This window comes from Rhopalosiphum padi, chromosome 1, assembly GCF_020882245.1.
Source record: "Rhopalosiphum padi isolate XX-2018 chromosome 1, ASM2088224v1, whole genome shotgun sequence".
Taxonomy (NCBI): domain Eukaryota; kingdom Metazoa; phylum Arthropoda; class Insecta; order Hemiptera; family Aphididae; genus Rhopalosiphum; species Rhopalosiphum padi.
The window spans coordinates 13,227,034-13,238,810 of NC_083597.1; positions in this window are offsets into that span (position 1 = coordinate 13,227,034).

The window sequence follows — 11,777 nt, forward strand, 5'->3', positions numbered from 1 at the left end:
AATGTTCGTTTGCTAAATTGTGTCTAATGTTACAGGTCGACAAATCATCGGGTTATCTAGATTACGATTAAACTTCAACCATCATTACTTTCGTTTAAAACCACAGCAGTCCCGAAAGTATTACGAGCACGTTAGTCTTTGTCTAACAATAATTAATAATCACACACGTCAAGTTTTACTGAAACTTGTGGAATGATGCGCTAACTGAAACAAACACAATTGTGTCTGTTTTCTTAGATATGCAAATTATTTTGGTTATAAGATTCAAAAAACTCTTATATATAAAGTATACTCCCTTATAAGATTACAACTTATGGTTTGTGTATACATTTTCGTTGTACATAATTAAATTAACAATTATTGCAAAGCATAATAATTTATCTTAAAAAAAAAAAAACTAAAAATTAAAAAATAAGGCGGTGATACTGCAGATACTGCAGATGTACTTGAATAATTCATCTCATTTTACTTACCCCTGACTACCTTTCCTACTTTCGCGATAGTGAAACAATTTTAAATTAGAAAGCAATTAACCAAAACAATAACCATCATCAAACACAAAAAAAGAGATTATTTCTGAGTTATCTGCTTACTTTATCACATATTTTAGGTAGTATTTAAAGGACGTTAATAAAATATGATTATAAAAATAATTTACTAGTAATATTTATTTAGATTGACACAATATTATAATAATTAACTTATGATTGTGATAAATATAAACATGTTTTTATATTAAAATTTTAATTAGTTAGAATTCCAAATTCCAAATTTAATTATATTATTGTAATAATTATTAAATACATAATAGCATATAATACAAAATACTAACTAACTTGTATCAAAATTGTATATTTTTAAGACTCAATTTTACTAAATTTTATAATTGTTAATCAGTTATAATTGCATTTAACTTATTGATTGAATCATGTATTCGGTTAAGTCATACAAATTTAAATATTGTAAGTAGTATATAAACTGAAAAAGAAACAAATTTGTTTTAATTAAAATTTGTAAAATATAAATTCGATAATATTATTTCTAATAATATTATCTAAAGATGCATTCAACTTCCGGAAAACGTTTTTGCCTGAAACGATTAAAGCTAAAATATATAACACATGGTTGTATTACATATTATCTTTAAAAAATAAATATATTTACAACATTGTTAAATTAGTTACTATACGTTTATTCAACACACAACTTTATAAAACAAAATAAACAATAAATATTTTTGATTTTTAATTTATTTTTTTGGGAAAGAAACTTAAATGTCTGTATAAACGAAGTAAAAATAATAATTAATTAATGCCTTTATACAACAGTTTATATATATTATACGTATATCATTGTACAACAAGAAATTCGGATGTTAAAAATATTAAAAATAAATTTACGCAATTCGTATATACAGAACTTTCACTGTTACTGCAGAAGTACAAACGTATAATCATTGCATTCATATTGGGTCATTAAATATACATTTCGGTCTACTACTTTAAGTACCTATTACAAATTCATATACAACTATACGTTTTTAAAATGAAGAAAAAACAGTCGGAATCCATGACAAAATATACTCACAATAACACACAATATGAAAAAAAAACTTGTTCTATAATAAATATCTTATAGTGATCTTTTGATCCCTTTTAAATCAAAATTATGCATTTTATTTACGTATCTACTAAGTTTTTGAATTTGTGTAATTTACGCTACACAGTAACCCGTGATTAAATCAATATTATATTGTATTATGCATAACATCTGCATATGAATTGTACGGTACAGTCAAAACAAACTGTTAACCTAATTCAAATTTTATTTTCCTAATATAAATTTATGATGTAATATATTATAATATATGTAATATTGTAATATACACGCATATTCATGAAATTGCTTTAGTTAAAAATTAATATGAAATTAATTTAATTGAATATAAAACTGATAAATATTATTATACACATTAATAGGCTAATAGGTTTATACTATTACCGTTATTTAGATAAATAATTAGCCAAATATCCTATTAAATTTCTGTATCTGCCTGTAATACTGAAAGCTTGATGGAAAAATAATGTTTGCATAAAAACAATGTTTAGGATACAATGCCTTTAATCAGTTATATGTAATGACTTGCTAATTTTTTAAGCAGCAAAATGTTTACACTAATGCATTGAAACCATTATACTTATGCGTAACACAAACTATATAAACTTAGAATGTAATCAGCGGATCTTAGTGACTTACCAACATCAAAGGATTTAGCAATTTAAAAAAAACCAAACTATAAAATAACAATATTGTGATTAACGAATATAATACGTCAAATAAATCAGCCTAAATAGAATTTACTTAAATTTTGTATTGTTACAGTAATTTTATATGATATATTATATGTAAATATTTTATAATTTATCTTAATCTTGTACCTAGATGCTATATACCTATGCTACTATAATACCATTTTTGAGACTTCTCGTGACAGCCATTTTCTAACCGACAGATTTTTATAAATGGAAATTATTCTATATTAATTTTGATAATTTTATGTAAGTACTTATATTGAGATACAGTGAAGACAACGTTATGTTATCTCCCCCTTCAAACAACTTAAGCCTCTAAAATTCCCCATAATGGAAATAGGTTAGGTAAACATAAGGTGAGCATCAACTATAAACACCTGTATTTTGGAAAAGTTAAAAAATTTTAGAAATCATATTTTTGAAAAATATAACGTAGGTACATGTCAATTTTAATATTTTATATGTACTTCCCTCAATTATTGTTGACTATATTGTGATTGTTAGTATTTAGTAAACCGACTAATTACCATGTAATTCTTATGGAAATTGAAATAATTGTTGAAAATGATTGTTTTTAAATCGAAATTATTGTTTTGAAAATACTGAAATTAAATTGCATAACTTAGAGACTAGAGCACAATTCTTTTATAAAAATATTGATACACGCATATAATCATTTTGAATATAGAGCGAAAATGTTTTTTAGTTATGATCATTTAAAATTTAAATGAATGGAGTATCGGACAACAAATTTTTATGAGTTCGCTCCTCAAAGTACTTTATCTGTCGACATTATATGTTAAAGGGTCTGATATGGTGTATCAAAATGTATTACGTAGTTGGCTCATATTTTTCTACTAAATGGAATTTATTTTACAAATTATAATATAGATAGATTTTTAAAAGATGACTAAATACAATTTCACCAGACGTTATTTTATATTTTTTTACATTTTTTTTGAAAATAATATTTATTTTAGACCATAAAATAAAAAAATATTATTTATTTATTAATCACAATATGTAAGCAAATTAAGACGACTAAAGAACTTATAATATATACTTATATTTATGTACCTATTTAACACTAAGCTTGTATAATATTAAATCTACACATAATCTGCAAAGATAAATCCTCAATATCGTTGCAATAATAAATTCTAATAAAACGTATTATTTTTTAACTTCTGATTATAACTAATTAACTTGTGATCATTATATAGTAGTCCAGGAGTTCACCAATAGTGGAGAAAGGAATAGTTGCTCCTCCAGATATCAAGATTTGAAAACATTATATTTACGTACTCCCGTATCACTCTACTCCGTTTACCAACACTTAAAATAAATATAACTCATAAACTACGCATCCAATTTTTGTATTATTTACTGTAAATTATTCTTTATATTCTAATAATTAATTAACTTTATTGATATTTGAATACTTTTTATTGTAAAAATAGTAATATAAACGTAAGTATTTTAATAACTTTTCCTGAAAATATTAAGTAGGAAACAATCAGATATTATGAATTTCATTATTAGCTACTCGTAAATAAAGCTAAAACTTTTTGATTAGCTAAATACTTGTTGTAGTTACAGTCTTTTTAGAATTTTGCAATATTTTACAATATATCAGAGAAAAGCATTGATATTTAATTTAATGGTAATAAAAAAAAAATTTTTACATTTATTCATAGACTACCTTATTTGATGTAATTGCTGATCGCATTGGCAGACATGACACTCAGAAGTTAGCATGTGGACTAGCAACAATCGAGAAAAAAGGTAAGGTTTGAATTAAAAATAAATATATGAATTATAAAAATTCATTACCAAAACTGTATTTGGTTCTTGTCATCGTGACAATACGAGTAGTATCATAGAATTTCAAAATGTTTTATACCTATAAAATATGAATTATATGTATGATGTATTACGGTATAGTTATAAACATCACATTATATTATAGGCGCAGCGTACTGTTTACAGTTCATAAACATTAATGAATTTACAAAAACAAAAAAACGTGTATAACGGAAAAATATTTTTAACACAACAATACAAAACAACTTGAAAAAATAGCTGAAGGGTTACACAATCCCACAATCTTCCACGAGTCGTAGACATGTCAAATTATTTAATTATTTTCTTGACGTGTGGGAATAAAAATTACACAATTCTTAAAAGCAGTAAGTATAGCTTTTTATAGCGTCTTTCGGGACTTTCGCTAACGTGCAGTTGTACACAAAATGTGCAGTTTTTATTTATATTAATGTTGTGCAGTTCATGAATATGCTATATGATTCAAATTTTTAATGCTATATGTTTATGAGTTGATAATATATCTGTTTTTCAAAAATATTAGAAAAATGATTGAAAAATTGATAATAAAAAATTGTTATCTATGAATATCAACAGATTAAAATCACGCTTTATAATCTTCCGTTACTAAAACTAACTTAAGTATTTATTTGAAGTTTGATGGTCACAGTTCTCATACAGTAATAAACAATGTATTAGTCTCCTGGCAAATTTTTTCACTTCTGTAAAATAAACAAGATATTGTAAGGCTTTAACATTTCCTTATTGCAAGCTCTAGGCCTTCTTTGTGCGTCTCTTTTATTGACGTACAATACAAACGTATTTATATAAAAAAAACAACAATTAAGGTCATTAGACCACGTTTGATTTCCTTCAAAATAATCATCGTCTTACCAATAGATAGATTTTTTTTTTAAAGTTTTTTTTTCTATAAATTTCAATAAAAAATGTTCACAGGTCCATAAAGCTTGAATATTATATAAGGTTATTATAAAGTTGTTATTAGCTCCTAATTTAAAAATATTGTTTAAAGGTATTTGAAACTTTTATTGCATATTATTATATTTTATACACATAATGACATATTTTCAAACACAATATTCTCGGAAAAAGTTAATTCAACCCGTCGTATTACTAATAGTGAAATAAATTACTTTCATATCGATATAAGCATGAAATACACTTAGCAACATAGGCTGACAACATTTTTTCTCTCAGAATCATTTTTGTATAAAATTATAATATGTGATTAAATTCAAATTAAACATAATATACATTTCAGTGACTTATAAAATTATGAGGTTTTTATAGAATTTGAATCTAAGGGTTGAATCTCGCAAAACCCGTTCTCAGCGGATATTTCATACCTATACCATACCTATTAGTTATTACCAACTTACCTACCAAATTTCAGCTCTATATTATGTCAAACCGTTTTTCAGATTGCATGTTTAATCGAAAATACAACTCTCTTTTATATTATATTTATTTTATATAATATTTTACAATACAAAGTTTCATTTTTGAAGTTTATAGATGCATACTTATATGTCTATGTATGATTATAAAATAAAGACATTTTCAAGTTGACTTGATTTTTAATCGATATATAGGGACAGTTGAAACTTTTAACAAAAACACTGTTTCTACTTCAAGCACTATCCTTAAAACAACAGTCAGGTCACCGTGTTTAAAGTATTTTAAATAATTGCATACGAGTTGTGTGTATTGGTTGTTGTCTATCGACATTGTAATGCAATTGAAATTAAAACTCTTCCTATGAAGAGGACACTTTACTCACATGCGTAATGCTAAATTTCTAATCAGATCCTTTGTAATGGCAATGATTGCATTAACAAAATATTATAGTGTCGACAAATCCGGCGCCTAGTGAAGAAGAAAAGATACTTTCAAATTGTATTTACAAAATTTTAAAACACGGTGGAAATCATTATAAAAATTTCTATTTATTCATAAATTATTAATATTATTATTTTTTTTCATTTTTATAAGCCATATAAAGACTAAGGATACTATTTTTACTTGTATCAAAGTTTTTAACACAACAGTATATTATATTATTATCATAATAAAAAAAACTATTATTATGCAATATTGTATTAATTATTTTGACATTTATAAAATAACAAAAGGTTAACTATTTTATTTATCATAATAAACATTATTGTCTTACTTACTTTACCTTCATATTTGTTATAAGCCAATATTATACATTGTGTATTTTGTATATTATTATACATATATATATATATAATATTGTAATGCTTATATTATGTGTGTGTATTTAATACATGTTTTTTAAAAGGCCAGAAAGTGCAATCGGGTATGTAATATTTATTTTAAAAATATAGATACCAAAGAAAACATACCATACATAGTATAATTTATTAATGTACCTAGGTATCATACAAAACATTTATTTTATAAGTATTAGTTTAAACTTTAAAGTACATGTATTCAGTAAATATATATATTGATATTAGTATAAATAAATATAATTTATAAATAAAATTAATTTCAATTCAATGGTGGAACATCGATAATAAATATATGTATTCAAAAGTAAATTTAAAGAAATTGCATAATAAAATAAAAAATCAGTTCTAATAAGCTGACCCAAAAATGTTCGATGCAGTTTTAATGTTTGCTTAGTTAAATGCACCGTCAACTGAACCAACAATTAACGGTTAAAAATTGCACTCAAAACTGTAAATAAACATTTTTTGCACTTTGACTGAACTCGGTTCACATTGTGTTAAAAACCGTATTCAAATTTCTCAAAGGTCGAGGACAGGGACCAAACTTGAACTGTGTGCCACACCGCAAATTTATTCTTGTAAAGTTGAAATGAACCTTTTATGAACGTCAATTGCTGCTCGGGACGTGGATCGAGTTCTATATATATATTACAATATGGATATTGAAAATATTTAATAATGTGTAGGTACGGTATTATTATCATTATCACCATCATCATTATTATTGTATACGTACGCAATACATTATTTTGAACGACGGACGCGCATAACCTTAAGCTAAAGAGCCGTGTAATGTGTAAACCTCGTCGATTATAAATAAGTATCAGTATGCCTCATCATTTTTTTATACCTACATACGATTCACACACAGCACAAGGTGTACAGTGTGATTCGCCAAACGTGCTCATAACCACGCGTTCATCCTAAACACGTTATCCTCTGATTGAGCAATTTATTTCGTATGTTATGATTTCAATCAACTTACTTAAATATATGCCTCATAAACTCCTAGTTTAATAATTCAATAACTATTGATTTAAATTTAAATTTAGAAGAGTACATCAAAATGTTCAATATTATATATTTATAATTAAAAAAAACATAGTGTAAACAGGGACAACAGGGCGGTAGTGGTTTGAAAAAAATACATTTTTATCGGAACAGAACACTTGCTAATTAATGAAATATAAAGTTTTTGACAATATCGTCTTTAAATAAAGATACTAAATATGTTTTTAAAAATAATAATTTTAATAAATGCATTAATATAAAATAAAATGTTAACGAACATGCTTGATGAATCACCCTATATTATATTCGAATAATATTACAAAGAGTATATTAGTAGCCCGCCGGCACTCGACAACCAGTGTTCGACAACAATCGTATCCACGTCCTCGAGGCTCAAGCTCTTTCGTTTAAAATATTAAAATTTATTCTCACTATACAGCGGAAGAAATCATATGTGTAGTCTCTGTTTTCCACTCGTCTCTCATATACTATACCTCATCCATACAAATCCATTATCCGTTCACTAAGGTGACGTTAATTTATACATATGCTTTGCTTTCGTTATGGCTGTGACCTCATTCCAGATATTTCTAACTTAAACTTTGTAATATTATGTATACGTAAATAATGCTTTACGTGTAAATACAATTATTCAAAATGAGCTATTGCTTGCATATACTGTGTAGGTATACCATATAAATAGCTAGAAATTTAAAAATAAAATGAGAGTTAAAACATTCAAAACGAATTTTGAAGTATAGTTTATTATTGTCTAAAGAGGCGCTGGTGCCATGGCCTGGGGATCAAAATGCTGGAAAAATTCGGGAAATATAGGAAAATATTATTTTTTTCCTAGATCTCCAAAAAATATGGAAAAATTGAAAAATATTAAAATAATACCTACATTTCCAAAAATCCGGTTTTCGGAAGATTAAAAATAAAACAAAATTTTTGGAAAATTAAAAACTGTATTTACGCATAAAATAAACGAAGTATACAAAAAAATTGATACAAGACTTGTTGTCATTTCACATTTGTCAATACGGCATACGTATTATTGTATTAACAATTAAAGTACTAACAATTAAGTAAATTAATAATTACAGTATTTTAATATTTTTGTTCTAAAAAGTAAAAATAACGTTATCTGTCAAAGATTTCAGTGCGACTGTGGAAGAGTGTATTTCCCAGAAAATAATTATTTTGAAATTTTATTAAATAAGAAAATCCTATTTAATTTATTGCGCCCACATAGTGTGCGATCCGACGCAGTCGCCAGTCGGATTGGCTACCTGGTAAGTTTAGTTTCGTTTAAATCGATTTTCTCCGATGATAACTGCATGACTACTTAACTATTCACACGTTACTTGACTTTAACTTTTTCTCTTACAAAACAGCATCGGACTTTCGACGTCAGGTGGTATAACAATCCGCCGTAGTCGGATTACCCAGCACAGGTATCGATTTACACTGATTGAAGACTGATATAGCTATAGACACACCATTGCCATTTTCGGTATATGCATTTATTTTTTATTCATTCAAAAAAGAACCGAGAATGCGACGGGGCACGGTATTACACCGTTTGATGACTGATAGCTAGACACTCAATTACAGTATTTGGCATTTTTTTTTTTTTTATTTTGTTATTCGTTCAAAAAAGAACCGGGCATGTGAGGGGGACGTGCATCGAATCCGCCGCAGACAGATTTCCCAACCAGGTATTGATTTGCACCCGATGAGGAATAACAGCTAGACACTCAATTACCGTATGGGTATGCTATAATATATTTTTTTTTTTTTTGAATTTCCGGTGAAACGATTTTCATTCTACCACCTCGAAGGCGACGAAGGCAGCTTCTACAACGTCCGGAATAGAGTTACACTAGCCCCTCTAGTTATCTATAAATTAAGTAAAAGTCCCCGAGATTCATCCACTATACAGACTTTAAATGATGGTATATTAATAATTTTTGTATTATGATTATCAACTATCGTTATTTATTGGATTGGTTCCCTTTCCGTTTTACATTAATTTTTTTTAATTTTTTAAACCATTTTTTATGACATTTTACAGTTTTTCCGAAAAATCTCGATTTTTTTCACGGAAATTTTAAATGAAACTATATTTTCCCAATTTTTCCATTAAAAACCTGATAAAACCGGGTTTTTTTCAGAAAAACCATCCTTTTTTTTTTTTGAAAATTGTGATCCTTACGGCGTGGCCCATTAAAATCTCAATTAATTATCAGACAATTCCATCGCTGTATGACTTCATTTATCTCATGTTTCATATGTTGTTTTATATTATTGTGTATATTGTGTTTATGTCGGTCATCTTTACTTATCGTGTTACAGATTGTCAGATTGTAAATTTTTCAAATAAAAACCTTTTTTTTTTTTTTTGTATTATTATTATTATATCTTTAAACTATAACAATCTATCTATGTATATTTTTGAAATGATTTTAAGCTACTTTAATTTTCTAAATATTTAGTGAAAAGGTACGTAAATCTACAAGTTGATCGCTTCATTTTCACATAACGCGATGTAGGGATAAAACTGTGATAAAACGTAATTCTAATCTCGTAAAGATTATTGCTATAGATTCGGAAATGAGAAGAAATATTGGTTTTATGATATGTATAATGTATATTATAATATGTGTGCTTTGTTTTAGAATTAAACTTTGTTGTTTTGAGTAAGTATAATGAAAAAGTTCAACAAGAGTATTAAAAATTAAACAACACAGTATATATACATGGTGATTCGCCAAACATGCTCGCTCTTTTTTTTATTTAATAATGAATTTATTCTAATTCTGATTATTTTTTAGAATTTTCAGTTGAACTTAAAAAAAAAAGAATAACCATAATAAAAACTTCAAAATTCAAAATTCTATTTTCCAAATGAGCTTTTTTTATATAAATTATTTAGTGGATAATTTTTTAAAAATGTTTATCTACCTAGTTTAAAATTCAAATGAGAAGTACAAAAAAAATGTTTATATTAAAGATAAAAGTTCTTAAAAATTATTTTATAAAATACAAAATAAATCAGATCTAGTTCATTATACTTAAAATATTTTTAAAAATTATAAATGATTGATTATAGATTTATAAAAATTATTAAAATGTTCAAATTGCCACAGTTATTGATTAAAAATGTACCTATATTTAATATGTTTATTTAATCAATGCCATAGCTTTCATATATTTCATACCTATTATAATGGACCCCTATTATCCTTAGTATATAAAGTTAAAGAACTAAAAAAATACTCGTTCGAATATTGATTTTTAAATAATTTAAAAGTTTTTATCTTCAATAGACCCTCCTTAAGCAGTACAAATAATTTCAATAGATTTAAAATATAGTTTATTAATATTATAGTAATCGATAATATATTTTAAAATTTCAAAACCCAGATTTTGTATATCTGCGTTATTAATGAAGAAAAAGGATGTTTATTACTGAATCATCCTGTATATAGATAAGTAAATTAGAAACGGAACACAGATGTTATTTAGAGGCTCTGTAATAGTTAAAGGTTGGATTAGGGCAATATTAGTAAACTTTAATAGTAATACTATAATAAACTTTTCAATATTATCTACAGGAAACGACGAAACCATGCTTATAAATATTTACATTAAAAATACTGACTATGTACATTAATATCTAATAATTTAAATTATTGAAACCAATTAATTATTCTAATTCAAGGGTTATGATGTTTATGAACTTATACATATATTATAATATATCTATATCATTATATTTGTATGTTTAAGTTAAATTAAGTAAGTTATAAATATTTAATTTAATGATATAATAACAGGCATAAATAGTACAACAGGCATTATTTATTCACGTTTAAAAATAATATTTTATTGTAATATAGAAAATAGTTTTGACTGTTATTTAAATATAGCCATTGAACATTATTGTTATATATTGTGTTATCGATTGTGTGGTATTTATAATATATTTTTTATTTCGATGAATTTCCCTGCGGAATAAACCGAAATATAGTTTTTTTTTTAATAGTAATAGATACACGGACAAACTCAAATGGTGGAAGATCGGTACAGTATGTATACAATACACGTAATATTATTTTATGCGTACAAATATAATATACAGCCTCGGGCAGCAAAGTTGTTATAATTGTTGGCATTTAATATCCTGTTCAAATGGAGATAACCAAATTCAATTCAAAATTGGATATAACTATAGCCTATAGGCATTTTTTTTTAACCATCACGGAGTTAAAAGCCGTCAAACCGCAGTTGTACAAATGCCAATTCAAAACATCGTTTTAATCGACCGAGCAGTCTTATGGCCAGAATA